At 48.1% G+C, this 14,812-nt stretch overlaps 1 long non-coding RNA gene across 1 annotated transcript; it reads left to right on the forward strand.

Moving 5' to 3' along the window:
• The first annotated feature begins 5,974 nt into the window (after nt 1-5,974).
• LOC122898873 lies at nt 5,975-9,237 on the forward strand. The gene is made up of 4 exons (XR_006383063.1): nt 5,975-6,220; nt 6,782-6,961; nt 7,935-7,996; nt 8,112-9,237. It is a non-coding gene; the product is annotated as an uncharacterized LOC122898873 (long non-coding RNA).
• Nucleotides 9,238-14,812: the final 5,575 nt, after the last annotated feature.

Consider the following 14,812-nt stretch of genomic DNA (forward strand, 5'->3'; position numbering starts at 1 on the left):
GACCCCTCCCTCACCTCAAGCTCACGCAGTTAGAGTGTATTGGTTTTAAATATTGGCTCTTACATAAAATCTTACTGAAGTAAGTGTTCTCTCCCCCTAATTAATCTGTAAGAAGCCTGACAAGAGACCATTTCTCAATAGAATAGAATTTTGGCACTTCCAGAGTTTACACTTAGTGATTTCTGTAAAGAACTGGCTTTGAAATATTCATAGGTCTTCATGATGTACATTCGTATGACTGTATTCTCATCCCTGCTGTTACCGTCTTGGGAAAGAGCCCCCTTCAGTGGGATGAGAGTGAGATGCTCTTGTTGTTCTTCCTTAGAGGCTGGAATGAGGCAGCGACAGGCCTGACACAGGCTTCTCACCTCCTCTTAGCCCCCAGGAACCTGCCGTCTGCCCTTTTCTCCAGCTTCCTCCCCACTGCCTTTCTAGTCTTTACCACTAGCTGGAAAAACAAGCTGCGCTGTTAATAGTCATTGCAGGGAGTCAGGCGAGTGGCAAGTTGGCAAGCCTGGACATTTTTCTTCCAAAACGTGTTGGAGAGGAAGGCGTTTGTAGTCCGGCTCTGCCAGATCAGGCTGGGGTGTGGGGTTAGCCAGGACCCAGCCCATGTACACTGTGGGAACATCTGCAAGGAGAGGGCACCCTGGATCAGAGTTTTCAGGAGTGCCCTGGAGGGCTTGCCAAACCACAGATGCCCCATTGCGGAGCTGCGGACTCAGTAGGTCTGCAGCTGGCCCTAGTGTTTGAGTCTCTAACACGTGTCCGGTGCTGCTGCTGCTCCTGCCTAGGACCTCACTTTGGGGACCACGTCCCAGGGACCAGGTGGAGACAGGCAGGCAGTATGCACAGGGAGGTACTCTACTAACTTCCCTGGGATCTAAGGTTCACTGAGCACATCTAGCGAGCCTGTTCATTGGATGCATAAGCCCTCAAGGTGGATGGGAGGGGAGAGGCAGCCTCTGGGATGCACGCTGCCCCAGCTGGCCATACTTTAGGTCTCCCCTTCTTCGCCTGGTGCACTGACTGCTCCATGGAGGTTTAGCAATGGGCTAGCTTGTCCAACACCCTGAAAGGCCTCCAACTCTTCTGCCCTAAGCCCCCTGCAGCCGTCCTGCACGGATGCAGCCTCCTGTGCGTGGATGTCCTTATCCTTGCTCATAGATACCCACTATGTAGGATTAGGGTCTTTTTCTGGGGTTTTGGAACCCTGTCCACATTCGATACAACCCAGAGAACTATTCAGCTGCCTCCTTGCTGAGTTCTGAGCCCTGAGTGTTGAGGACCAGGAGGCATCAGAAGTGTAAGCAAGAACTGGAAGAGGGTCCCTTCATGGGAGACCTTTGGTCCCCGGACCAGGTCCTTGGCAGAGCCACCCAGAACAGCCTCCACCTGTTCATGCCCTTTGGATGACCCAGGTACAGAGGGAGAAGCTCTTAGAAGCATAGCTCACTGGTGCCCATAGGCCATGTGAGCTAGAAAAGCCCATTTCTTGATGTTGTACTGCCTTACGAGGGTCCTCTCCACCTTTTTGACTTGCCACGGTCATCATCCTATCCTCTGTCTTCACTGCACATTACCGTCTGGCTGTACCTAGCGTTTTCGTTTTGTGGGTATGCACACATGCATGTGTGTAAATACAAAATCTATCTCTCCCACTAGACAGTCAGCTTCAGGAGAACCAGTCTTTGGACGCTTAGCCCGTTACTGGTACCTATGCCCTGAGCCATGTCTGGCCTCCCGAGGCATCCAACAAATTGTTTTGAGAGAATAAATGAATTGAAACCATCCTCACTATCATTTCTTCATGACTCTTTGTTGATTACCAACCACCAATGTTTCTTGAATCTAATACTTTCTTTTAATCTTTTTTTTTTTCCTGCTGTAAAGACAGAAGTTGCTAAAATGTTTGATAAGCATTCAGGAGTCTGCTTCCCTTTTTCTCTGCCAAGCAAACAAATGACAAGACCCTTCCCTGTTTTTGGTTTTGATAAGAGGAAGTGTTGGATTAGCTGTTCTCTCTAAATTGACTTAGAGTTCCAAAATATTAACATATAAACTCTAAACGGTTGCAACTTTGGTGATCTATGCCCAAAATTTCCTTGCACATTCTGATGACTTAATGAGTGTGTGTTAGTTATAACAGGTTTAAGAATGAGAGAAAACTGTGTTATTTATGGGTCTTTAGTTTAGAATCACAGCATAGTAAGGATGTGATTTCTTAAAACCAATATGGTAGCATGGCCTTCGTCTTGAAATGAAGCCATTGCTATACTTAAATTATGAGGAAAAGATGGAAGGAAGTAGAAATTACATTGCTTAAGAACTTAACCCTTAGAAAAGACAGGGATCATGCCTGGGACTGTTCCCTCTTTGGCTTTTCCAGGTTCTCATCACACAACAAATACTGTCAATCTTGCCTTCACGGATCCTCTTGCTTTCCTCTCTTGCTCTAGGTGCTAACCACATAGCTCCATCTCTAAATGGTTACACAGTCTCCAGTCTCTGTCCCAGTCATTCCACCCTTTGATCCCCCACCTGGTTAGAAGATGCCTTGCCAATGTTGGTAGCAACCGAAGAGTCTCCATGGCACGCCTACCTCACAGGCTATGGTTCATTCTCTTTCGTGAGACTTCGCAGCTCAATACGGGGTCAATGTTATTTTTTTACTAATTATATTTCCCACTACTTCTCATCCAGCCACACTATTTCACTCTTTATTCCTTAAACCCTCCGTTAACATTCTTGTTCCTCAGTCCTGAGCCATGTCATTTCCTTTGTGAAGGAAAGCTGTCCTTCATTTATTTAATAAATATTTATCATTATAAAGCGCTAATTACTGTAGCTTCCTCTAGTGGCTTAAAATATCAGCTCTGTAGTTAGAATGCTGCCTCCCATCTTGTTCTAACACTAGCTGAGTGATTTTGGGCAAGTGACTTATTTTTGCCTCAATTTCCCCTTAAGTAGGATGAGATAACCATAAACAACACACTCTTGATAAGAACTAGACACCATTCCAAATGCTTTGGGGTGTTAACACACTTAATCCTCACATTTAATCTCCCACATTTGATGAGAAAGGTACTGACGTCATTCCCACTGACTGGGTGAGGGCACCGAGGCATGGGAAGCGAGCTCCCATTTTGTTACTGAAGATCTCATGACCCATAAGGGGTAGAGTCAGGCTCTTGACTCTGGTAGGCACAGTGCTCATCTCTGTAAGGTGCTGCCTCTTGAGGAAGAGGAAACTCTTAACACAATTGCTAGGGGTCGAAGATGGCTACTGCATATGAAGACCACAGAACAGTGCTGGGAGTCAAGCGCCATTTTGTTAGTCCCATGCTCCTTTTGACGCCCTGCTTGGGTTTGCCTACTCTCTGAAGCTGTCCCTCACCCCCGGGGAATGATGACATCACACCTTCCAAAAGTAGATTTTCTGTCTATTTTCTATCTATTTGCCTCTTGGGCTATTTTTTTTTTTTTTAATTCTGAAATTCTGAGTTGTCTTCTTATACTCGTGACTGATCTCTCCATCCAGAATTCGAGCTTCACGTATTAAAAAATAGAGTTATTTATAGAAAAACTGAGGCCTAATAAAGTCAACAGGAGATGATTGACGTTGAAAAGAGAGATTGTTACTCAGTTCCCAAAAGGAGGGGGCACTTCACAACGCAGGAGGGTGGGGAGATAGAGGGGTATGTGAGAAAGGACCAGGACTGGTCAGGAGGCAGAGGGGGAGAGGGGAATGTGGGCAAGAGCCTTTACTGCAATTTCTGCAAAAAGGAGCAGGTGAGGCCACATTACCGGGCTCGAGATTAACTAGTTTGAACATTTTCAATGGGCTCTGGGCCATAAGAGTTGTCCCCAGTTGTCTGGCCGTGGGTGATCAGGGCAGAGGGGTAGTGGCCCTGAGCATGGTTGGGTGTGGGTTCTGAATTTGTGGATTTGCATTTGAAAAGCAGGCTTGCCCGTGAATAGTCTACTGTCGCTGGGAACTGACCAATGACCTACAGAACATTTACATCAGACCCACTGGAGAAGTTTGGTAATAATGCAGGTCCTGGGCCGTGCCCTACACATTACACACCAGTGTCTCTGGAGATGGGGCCTAGTTATTTGTCTGTTTAACAGGTGACTCCCAAATTTACCATGGGTTGAGAACTATTGCCATACCTGTCTTGTCTCCACTCTGGGCTATCAAAGTCAGCTCCGAGTTGAGAGAAAGGCCAAACTAAACTCTTAGGAACGGGAACAACGTTCCCAAATGGAAAGCGCACCTGTCTCTCATGGCCACCTCCCTGGCTCTGTCAAAGAGAATGAACTTCTGGAACAGTTGAGGGCTTCCTGGAAGACACGCAGAAAGGGTTTCCTATCTCACTAAAGGAGGAGAGTGGACTAATAGAAAAAAAAGGAGCTGTAGTCTGGATTGTGGTTGGAGCTGCAGGAAATCAAGAAATGAAAGCAACTTATGTTGTGTCCTGTCAAGTTGTTTTCAGCGATGAGCCAAGGACCCCACCGCTGGAGCTGTGAGATGTGACCACATGCCTGGAACCTACCTACTCACCTCTGGTTTGATCCCAAACTAATGCAACCACGTAGTTCTGAGCTCAAAAAGGCCAATGGAACTTTTTTCCCTCTTTTTTAAAGTCAGATTATATTTGAGAGCCTGTAGGCCCAAGCGTGGGACTCTGGTGTTCCACCTGGACTCTGTCAAGAGGCGGGGACAATGGGAACAGCCATATGGCCTAGAAGATTTGTTATAGGGGGCAGCAGGGGTCACAGGAGGTCAGAAGTGCGGGCACAAAGCTCTGAGGTATGGGTCTGTGCCAGGAGGGTGTTGGGGCACACGGCCAGGGATAACCCCTCAGAAAAGATCAAGTCCAAGTGGGACAAAGGGGAAAGACCCAATATGGGGGGCAGTTTGGGCCCCAGATCTGTGGGTCCAGTCAGCAGTGCAGACAAGAGCCCTGGAGTAAGGAGCAGGGCACCTGCAGTAGTTTCCTCAGAAGAATCTGTTCTGCTTCTGTCGCCAGCCTTCATGAAGGTTGAATTGCCTGCCTCCAAGGTTCAGCCTATGCTAATCCCCTTCGAAGGCTTGGCAGGGACTTTACAGAGGGATTTTGTGCTGTGCTGGGGTCACCGTTTCTGGGTGCCTGTCCTTTTGGCCTGACCCCCCTAGGGGTTCTCTGAGCCACCCCGAACGTTCGATACATCTCTGCGAAGAAGACAAGCTGAGACTCATCCAACGAGCGGACTACGGACATTACTGAGCAGATTCCAAATTACGTGAGGCCCACCCAAATGTGTCTTTTGTTGTGACTTGGCACACGGCTCCTGCTCTCTCCATGCCCTGATTTCCCCCCTTCACTCCCTGAAGAAGGACCTGATGCTGCCTTTGGAGAGTCCTACCCAAGATGTTGGAACGGACGTTGCCAAGAAAGTTTCATGTTGTGTAGCGAAGACAGCAGGACTGACTCATCCCTGTATGACTGGGGCTCTCCCCTGCCACCCCTTCCTCATTGTTTTGAAATCCTGTTCTTTGTGGTGCTAGCCTGGGTGTGTCTAATTTAGGCCACTCTGCCTACCAGACCCACCATTCATGTGCAAATGACAGATTTGGGAAGTCAGAGACAGTTGGGTCCCCAAGAATACAGTTAGAAGACAATGGAGAAAGAAATGATCTCTCATCAGTGGAACCCCAGGGCAGTCCTGCTGGGGAGCCCTCAGAATCAGGCTGAGGCCAGCCCTTCCCAATTCTTCGCAGTCTTAACTTCAGATTTTAATATGAAAATCAGCAGCTCAGCTTATTTTAAACTTGAGAAGTCTGTGGGGTTTTTTGGTTCTGTTCAAAGCAAATGAGCATTTTCCTTTTAGTCTTGTTTAGACAGTTGTATAAATGGATCTGTCAGTCAGAGGGAACAAAACACACAGCCCCTTTTCCTCTGGATGATGATAGAGATTGCAAGAATGATAATGGTGATGGATGGCCACGGAGCTGCCTCATCTCAGCGGCTCCTGCCAAGGCTGCTAGGGGTTTGGCGGAGGAACATTCCTTCTGCTTCCTGAGGTAGGAGCTGAGCACTGCAGGTAGGAGGGAGGCAAATGGTGAGTTCTTCAGCGTTCTGCTTGATCTCCTGGAATGCCACCTAGGAAAAGCTGGAATGGGCAATGCTGGCACAGAAGTCTCTACTCTATCCACGTTCTCAGGGACACCAGGGTGAGTTCCTGCCGTTTGGCACCGGGGCTGCTGAGGAGGACTGTCCAGGGCTGGTTAGACAGACAAGCGTGTCGTGAGGAGGGCGTGATGGCCGAGCCGGGAGTCCTGAGCGGCTTGTCACCCCACACCTCAGCCTACTTTCCCTGCGAGGTGTCTCTGCCCATTCACGGTGCTTGCGAAACTCGGAGCAAAACATGCTCTGAAGATATCGGGAGATGCGGAGAATGTTAAGTATGTAAAGCTTTTTCTAGAAATGTGGTTCAGTATTTTCTCATGAACAACTGAAACTAAGATGCCTCGGAGGACTCCGGTTGGGGAGGGGCTGGCCAGACAGAAGCAGAGTCTGTCTCCCTTCAGGTCTCTCTGTTCCAAAGCGTTCCGAGGGCCATGACCTTGACCCCGATGGCTAAGCCGCCTTTTCCCTGGACTCGCCCTGACTGCTGGTTCCTTGAACGTCTCTCTCTCTCTCCTTGGAGAGTTCTTGGAGTCTGTAACTCCCCACCGATGTGGGCCAGCTGCCCTGTCCCACCATTTCACATGTGCGTTCTCTTTTCTTTCCAGTTAAATCACAAGCCATGCAAAGGACACGGTGTCTGTCTCAGCGTCTGCCTCTCAGGAAGTGCTGCTGTGGCTCCCAGGTTCTGAGCCCCCGGCAGGAGGGCCCCTGGAAACCTTAACGAAGTCTGGCACAGTCGTTGTACAGTGGAAGAAAATTCATTGAAGAGAATCTGAGCGTTCATGGTGTGTGACAATGTCCTTACACTGCTTCTTAGGCCCCAAAACTTTACTTACTGGGTCCTGTTGCTCGGCGCCTTTCTCAGTGGTGGGGAGCCAAGGGTCGTAAAAGAAAAGGCATATTTTCTAGGTCAGAGCTTCTTAGGCTTTGTTGCACATCATCACATGGGGGCTTGGTGTCTGTGTCGGGCTTTTTCAGGGGTTTAATTTTAGGACATGGTGAAGTACATGGGTAAAATGTGCTTAATAACTCCAGAATGAGGCATCATTCTTAGCCAGGCACAGCCATCGTGAGGACAGGCCAGGCCGCCCTACCTCGAGGGGGCCGCCCCCGCAAGACTCAGGTAAAGAAGAGCAGGGAACACTTGCTGTCTGCACACCGGCTTGCCCCCGGGGGGCAGAGCCCAGGAAGCTGAGAAGCGAAGTTCATCCCACATGTGCTGACCGCATTGCATTGCTTCTCCCTTAGGGAAGAGTGAGAAGGTACAGGGGCCAGGCGAGGCCTGGAGTGTTACAGCTGGTGGAGCGCCGTAAGCACACAGGAAGGGAACAGAATTGTCCTCTTTCTAATATATTCCTGGGATTTGTCTGGGTCTTTTAAGTCACCAAGCTTATTCTCGGAAGATAGGAGGCTGTGGAGACAGGCTTACGCCCCTCTTCAGGAGGTCTCTTCGGGAGTTTCTAGAAGCCACAGCAGCCAGGCCACACTTCCAAAGTTAAGATCCGGTGGCTTGGGGGCAGGGAGAAGGTGGGTGCGGTCAGAGGGCAGGCTCTGGGGTAGGGTTCAATTGGGCTCAGATCTCAGCTCTCCTCATCCCTCGTGCATTAACTTACTTGGGCTGCTCTAACACACTGCCCACCTCAAGAGGCTGCCCGACTTCCTAACAGAGTATTATCTATCACGACACCTGGCCCTGTCCTGGAGTGCCTGTTGGCCTGATGGTGGCCCCTTCTCTCTGAAACTCTGGCCCGTGGACAGGACGCTCTGGAGAATTCTCTGGAATTGATCACAGTGACGGCAGCCACAACTCGGGGAGGCAGGTCTGTACTACGTTTTCACTATTTTTCTTTGGTGCTAAGGCAAACTCAGAGAGATTGTGTTTGTCTTCCTGAGGTTAAGAGCTGTTTCTCTAATGGTTTCCTTTCCTGTTGCCAGTGCATCCCTGCAGGACCACGGCCTCAATCTTCTCCATGGAAAAAAGAAACATTTTCCTGCTGGTGACTGAGATGTCTGGCTCTTTCCTCTTTCCTCACAAGCGCTTATCTCTAAGCCTGAAGGGATTTGCAAAGTTGAAGGCAAGCAGCGTGCAGTATTGTAGTTACAAGGGAGAGACAAAGTGACTGAGAAACAGGATAATCCCACCTTATCTGTCAGGCATTAAAAGTGCCATTTCCAAAGAGGAGGCACAAATGAGTCCTCTGAACGGATTTTGACATCCGCTCTTCACCACAGATCAGAGAATATCATTCACGATCATTTACTGATCTTGGTTTTGTAAGATATGTGAGCCTGGAGGGTATATTCTATTCCTTTTAGGAAAAACAGTATAATTTGCTGTCCTTTAAGAGCTATTTTAGAACTTGGATAAAATATTCGAATGAGGCTATTCTCTTAATTAGAGAACATTATTGGTTTATCTGTTTACTACTTTATGCCAAAAATAGAACCAGTCCCGTGAACAATGGAAAACCGAATGAGAAGGTCTGCCTTCCAAATGATGATATTTGATTAGGGGAGACAGACAACACACATCAACGTTAACATTAGAAATTATAAATAAGGGGGGCCTGGGTGGCTCAGTCAGTTAAGCGTCTGCCTCTTGATTTCAGCTCAGGTCATGATCTCAGGGCGCTGAGATGGAGCCTGGTGAGCCCTTCTGGTTCGGGACAGAGTCGGCTTGTTTCTGTCCCTCTGCCCCTCCCCCCTGCTCACTCCAGCATGCTCTCTTCCTCTCTTTCCCTAAAATAAATAAGTAAAATCTCAAAGTAAAAGAAGCTATAAATGGAATGCAGACCCTCAGAGGGAAGGTGCTTATTGGGTGGATGGGCGAGCCGGCTCTGGCACAAGGCACCCTAGAGCTGGGCATGGAAGGAAAGGCAGAATCCCCAGAGGCCCAGTCTGGTGTCTCAAGCAGGACGGTGCACTCAGGGGCCAGTGCGAGGCTGGGGGAGGGGTGGAGGGCAGGCCGAGCAGGGTGCGAGATACGGGTGGGCACTGGGGATAAGCTCAGAGATGCTGGTCAGGACCCAGTCCTGGAGGGATGAGAACATTGGAACCCCGATGGAGACGGATGGAGAACTACGTGGAGTGCGCCCCTCGATATGGCATGAGGGCCTGCGCTAGGGACTGACCTAATGCTGAAGCGTGGTATGATTTCGAAACAACAACTTTTTCTTGTGAGAAGAGCCTGGCTCGCAAGCCAGCTGCCTTGCTGACTCATCCCCTCCTGCTGCAACCTGCAAGGGGGTGTGTTGGGGATGGTGGTTCTCCAGGATGGGAGGAGACAGATCTTTGAGCAACTGCGTAGAGCGGAGTCCTTCCCAGCCTCCAACGACATCATTTTTTTATACAAACTGTTGCCTGTACGCTTTGTAAGGACTAAGATTTTTTTAAAGTTAAAAAACAAAGCATGATAAAAATCATATATTTCCACCACCCAGATATCACACTTTTAAAGGATTAGGCATGTCCCCCTGGCTCTTTTTCTATATATGTATGTGTGTGCACATACATGTTATATATTTCTATATGTGTTTCTATATATGTATGTGTGTGCACATATATGTTATGTTTTAACCAAAATAAGATAATGCTGTATACACAACAAATATGTATGTATATATCAAGTAGGTGAAGATACATGGGTATATATACAGTACCTTTTTTTTTTTTTACCAAAATGAGATTTTACGGTAATACTATCTGTGCATATATATCTTCACTCACACACACACATACATATAACACATGTGTAGATGTGTATCTTTAGTGAAAATCAGATCAAATTGTACATACTGTATTGTAGTTTTTTTTTAACAATCTTTGCTCCTCCATTTCAATAAATTTTGAGCTCATAAAAAATAACCAGACCATATTCAAATTTCTACAATTAGTCAAAACATTACATTTATTGTTGCTTTATCTAAATAGCATTAAATCCAAGATGGCAACTTGTTTTTATGTCCCTTTAGACTGCTTTAGTCTAGAAGAGCCCCTTTTAAAATTACACTGATTTATTGAAGGGACACAGATTCTTTCTAAAAACAAAGGAGGAGAAAACGTTGCCAAGCTAGCTTCACCCGATTCCAAAACCTGACAAAGACATTAGGAGAATAAAAAACTGCTAACCATTTTCCCTTGTATATATATAGATGCAAAATATAGATGCAAATATCCTTACCGACATATTACCACCCCATTATGTGGAGGACCGTATAATTATCTCAACAGGTGCAGAACGAGCATGCCAAAACACTCAGCCTTTCGGGGTTTCACAGTGTTTATCACATGTCTCCATTTTTTCTGGTTGGGGCTTGAATCTGTCCTCGCCTCGCCTGAGTTCAGCTGACCGCACCCTTGTGGTTCACTGCCCTGCTCACGGAGCTCTTTCTGTATTTGCCAGGATTAACGTTTAGTAACAAGCTCAGGGAGCCCCTATGCAAATTCGTGGACTCCTTCTCTTTACAGTCCCTTCCTGTCCTTTTCCCTGGCCCCACGCCACGTACAGCTGGCCCCAGCTCTCCTGTTCCCATCTCCTCAGACCTCCTTTCTGCTTCGATATTTTCATCAGCTGGGGGCAGAAAGCACCTTCGGGAAGAAAGCTAAGAGACTCTAGACCTTGTCTCTCAGGGACCCACCGCCCTCCTGACTGTCGTCCAATGTCTGAAAAGAGCCATCCCATATATTTTGCCCAGATCCCCCTTTGTTCACTCTGACGTGGTCCAAAGTGAGATTCTTGGCTAGTGGTTTTGAAGGTAGAATCACAGCAACAATTGAGTAAGGGCTCAACGAGAATTCAGTTATTTAGGCCTTGAGAACACAGAAGGAATAACATATCCCTTTAAGAATAAAGGGAAGAGAAGTATTTTTTTTTAAAGGCAGCAAACATTGGAGTTGGACACGTGTAGAGAAATGCTGGAAAGTGACTGACGGGTGTACGAGGAGGGTTCAAATGATCACAAACGTAGCCCTTTGACTTGGTGGGGGGTGTCTGAGCAGAGGGCTCTGCCTGGGACGGGCTCATGGCTGGGAGAGAAGCCGCTGGAGTGCATGGGATCGCCATGGACACAGGAGGGAGAGACAACAAAAGGAAAAGAGGGCCAGGGATCTTGTGAAGAACTTAGGCTGTGTTGAGAGGGGAAGGGTCAGCAAAGACACAGAGGATAGCGTTTCACACGCATGGTAAGGAGCTTTCGAGGAGTGAGTGTGAAAAATCACATAGGTTGTCTGTGGTTGTGGAAAGCCTTCCAGTAAACGGTGGGGGTATGACCTTGACTGCAATGGGTTAATGGGGAGTGGGTGTTGAGGAAGTGGAGGTGGAGACAGAGCAGGTGAAAGGAAGACAAGAGAGCTCAGGGCAGCTGGAGCATGGTGAGTGGGAGACCTAAGCCAGCTTTCTAGCCAAGGGAATTGTCTTTCCCGAAGTCCTGCTATAAATCTTCCTCGCTGGTGTTGTGGTTGTTTGGATAATAGAAATTCCATTTCCATCTATTCACAGATGCTTCTGTTTACTGCCCGCCTTGTTCCAGGGGTTCCCAGCTGACTCAGTTCCTGGTCTGTCTTGGATACCCTTGACCCGGCCCCCCGTACTTGCCCATGCGTCATCACGCTGTAAAGGATGGCACGGGTCTGTGAATTAATAGCCAGTCTCCAGGGTTGATGTAGGCTCTCAGAGCATGGAAGAAAAGGGGATTGCAACAGGGACATGTGGACTCCAACTTTCCCTGCTTGGGGAGCATAATCTTAGCAGACAGAAGGAATCCTTTTCAGCTCAGCTGCTCCTATAGACAGCTGACTTCTCAGAGTAAGGGCAGGCTCTTCCCTTTGGTCTCTAAGGAGGATGGGTGAAGGCCATGTCCTGCCTCCTGTGGTAGCTACCCCCTTGCTGCATGGCCCTGCCCTGGGGTCCCTGCCCTGCTGAGAGACCCCTCCCACCAAGATGGGCCTCACTCTGTTTGTGACCTTGCTGTCCCATAGGCCCCGTTATGTCAGCTGTGATATCTGAACAGTGTCCATGGGCCAGGCATAGGGCTATGGGAAGAAGACACGGCTAGCTCAGCAGGCCCCAGGGCTCTTGAACAAATTTTACCCTACAGGATTTTCTTCTTCCAGGAAACTTCCAGATCCCCCACACAATGGCGCTGTCCTTCCTGGACCCGCTGAGGTAGCCTTAGCTCAGCTTTCAAAACACCTTCTCTGAAAAATGCCGGCAGTTGTCAAAAGCTCCTTTGCTTTCATCTAGTCAAACCCCCACTGTCAGATGTCTAGCACAAGCCTCAAGAGGTCAGATGACATGTCCAGAGTCCCACAGGCACACTGGGATGGAGGAAGGCCTGGCTTCTTGCTGAATTCCATGGTCTTGCGAAGGATCTGTATCTTGTTGGGGATGCCGGGTCCTTCTAAGTCACCAAAGTACTGTAAATAACAGCCAGGTTACACCAGATCTATCCTCGGAAACTTGGGACGGGGGCGCTTCTGGGAATGATACAGGTTTGAAGAGAGCGAGTGGTTGATTGTCAAGTTCATGGCTTATTGCTGGGCTGGGAACTCTCAGCTTACCCTTGGTGTCGCTGAACGTTTTCCTTTGCAGAGACCAGACAAAGGGACCAAGCGCCCAGTGCCACACACAGTACTGCAAAACAGATGCTTTGATATTTCAGAATCCGTTGTGGTTTATGCTTTTTGCATTTCAGACTTCTCGTGCATTTCAGCATCCACTGATTATTTCTCCTAGGGTTTTTTTTGTTTTTTTGTTTTTTTGTTTTTTAATGGGCTAGGAGTATTGCCCCTTATCTGAGAAATGGAAAAAGCCAGGAGTCTGTACCAAGAGAGTGTCTATGTTCCAAACTAAAGAGAAAATCAGAGCGCAAGTGGCAAAGGCCGTCAGCCTGCTGACTCTGCGCCAGGGGTGCACATGGGCAGGGCTGACTTTGCTCTGTCTCAGCAAGGTCTTTCAGGGTCAACCTCAGAATGACATGTTGGGCTCAAAGCTGTCTGGAATGAGGATAACCATTTTTTTTAGACTTATTTATTTCAGATCTGCATTATCTTGTCCAGTGGCATGTTCAGGAGGATTAGTGGCTCACTGAAGTAAAAGGGGTGGGTGGGGCAGGGGACGAGCGGAGGGAGAGGGGAAGAGGGCTCCCCGTCAAGCACGGACAGGACCCAGGGCTAGATCTCCAAAGCCCTAGACCATGACATGTCACCAGCTAAGCCACGCAGGGGCCCTGAGGATAACCATTTTTAATAGAAGTGAACACCTCTGGCTCCCAAGTACCCCCTTGACTCAGCAGGTCTGGCCAATCACCTTCCCTGCCTGCTCCCTGACCTGGACACATACAAATACTATTTATCCATACCCTCCTCTGAACATCCTGAAGAAAACAGAATCTATTACATACTTAATGCTTGAGTACCCCCTGCTCCCCAAACTCGTACGTTAAAACCCTGACACCCAATGTGTGTACTTGGAAATAAGGAGGAGACAGAGGTTAAAGGAGGTCACAGGGAGGGGCCCTGATATCCTGAGCAGGGGCCCAGCCAAGAGAAGATGAGGAATTGACACCATAGCTCTCTGCCCTTTGAAGACACCGCAAGAAGGCAGATAATCCAGGAAGGGGGCCCTTACCAGGAGCTGACTCAGCCTGGGCCTCGAACTTCCAGGTTCCAGAATGTGAGAAAATAAATGTGTTGTTCAAGCCACCCAGTCAGTGTTTTGTTCTGGCGGCCCGAGCAGCACTCAGCATCCTGAAGCTAAAGAAGACCTCAGAGACCACTTAAAATCTCTATTTTGGGGGTACCTGGTTGGCTCAGTCAGTTGAACAACCAGCTCTTGGTTTCAGCTCAGGTTATGATCTCGGGGTTGGGGGATTGAGTCCTGAGTTGGGCTCTGCACTCAGCAGGGAGTCTACTTCTAATTCTCTCTCTCTCCCCCTCTGCCCCTCTCCTGCTCTCTCTCTCTAAGATAGGTAAACAAATAAAATCTTAAAAACAAAAAAATCTCTATTTTGAAAATGAGGAAATTGAGGTGAGATGTGATTTGGTGGAAGTCATGCTGCTTTTAAGTGACAGAGCCAAAAGCAGAACCAAGGCTTCTGATTTAGAAGCCAGACCATTTCTTACCACACTGTCCTACATCTTGTAACCCCACCTGTCTGCACCCACCCCCTTGATAGGCTGTGCTGTTTCTTTTATTTCCTTGAGCCTCTGTTATCCCCTAAACGTGTCACAGGATGAGATGACACAGATCTAAAACATTCCTCAAACTCTGATTTCCATCCAAAGCTTTTTAGGCCTGAAAACCCAAATATTTAATGGAGATAGGCAGGTAAACACGTGAAGTGGCAGGATATAAAGCAATAGGGAGTGGTGGGGATTGTGGCAAATGAGCAGGCATGTATTGTAGGGCATTCAAATCCCAATTTAAGAAATGTTTGCCTGGTCCAAAACAAAACACATCTGACCCTATAAGCTACCCATTTGCCCCCTCTATCAGGGTAGGCCAAGCGAGGCCACCAAAATAAAGAAACTCTGAAATCTCAGTGGCTTGTCACAATAAAACTCTGGTGCTCACTCGTGTCACCTCCTGATGTGTCTGGAAGGTTAGGAAGGGCTCTGCTACACACAGTTGTCCCAAG

Source organism: Neovison vison, chromosome 2 (genome assembly GCF_020171115.1).
Source record: "Neovison vison isolate M4711 chromosome 2, ASM_NN_V1, whole genome shotgun sequence".
Lineage (NCBI taxonomy): Eukaryota > Metazoa > Chordata > Mammalia > Carnivora > Mustelidae > Neogale > Neogale vison.